Here is a 911-nt window from a genome sequence, read left to right on the forward strand (position 1 = left end):
CGGAAGACACAATTGACTTTTTTTCTTTTAAGCTGACTTTCTTAACACACAGAAACAGACATAGACAAGCAAAGTGAGGAGACAGAAAAAATTTATCTGGTGGTAACCATGTATCAAAAAGCACTAATAAATATGCAAAGAATAAAGAGAAAGAAATCCAAATATATCACTCAAGAAAATCAGCAAAACATGAAAGAGCAAAAGACAAAAAGGATCAGAGAAAATCTACAGAAACAACCACAAAACAAGCAATAAAATGGCAGCCAATATATATCCATCAATAATTACTCTGAATGTAAATGGGCTAAATGCTCCAATCAAAAGTTATAGGGTGAAAGAATGGATATTAAAAACAAGACCCATCTATATGCTGCCTACAAGAGACCCATTTTAGACCGAAAGATACCTGCAGATTGAAAGTGATAGGATAGAGGGATGCCTGCGTGGCTCAGTTGGTTAAGCCTCCAACACTTAAAATTTTTTACTTAAATTCAATTTAGTTAACGTACAGTGTATTATTAGTTTCAGGAGTAGAGTGTAGTGATTCATCAGTTGCATACAATACCCAGTGCACATTACATCACATGCCCTCCTTAATGCCCATCACCCAATTACCCCATCGCCCCCCAATCTTCCCTCCAGGAACCCTCAGGTTGTTTCCTATAGTTAAGAGTCTCTTATGGTTTGCCTCCCTGTTTTTATCTTACTTTATTCCTTCCCTTCCCCTATGTTTATCTGTTTTGTTTCTTAAACTTCACATATGAATGAAATCATATGGTATTTGCCTTTTGCTTAGCATAATACCCTTTAGTTCCATCCACATTGTTGCAAAAGGCAAGATTTCATTCTTTTTGATGGCCGAGTAATATTCCTGTGTGTGTGTGTGTGTGTGTGTGTGTGTGTGTGTGTGT

Source organism: Enhydra lutris, unplaced genomic scaffold (genome assembly GCF_002288905.1).
Source record: "Enhydra lutris kenyoni isolate GAN:26980312 unplaced genomic scaffold, ASM228890v2 scaffoldscaffold85, whole genome shotgun sequence".
NCBI lineage: Eukaryota > Metazoa > Chordata > Mammalia > Carnivora > Mustelidae > Enhydra > Enhydra lutris.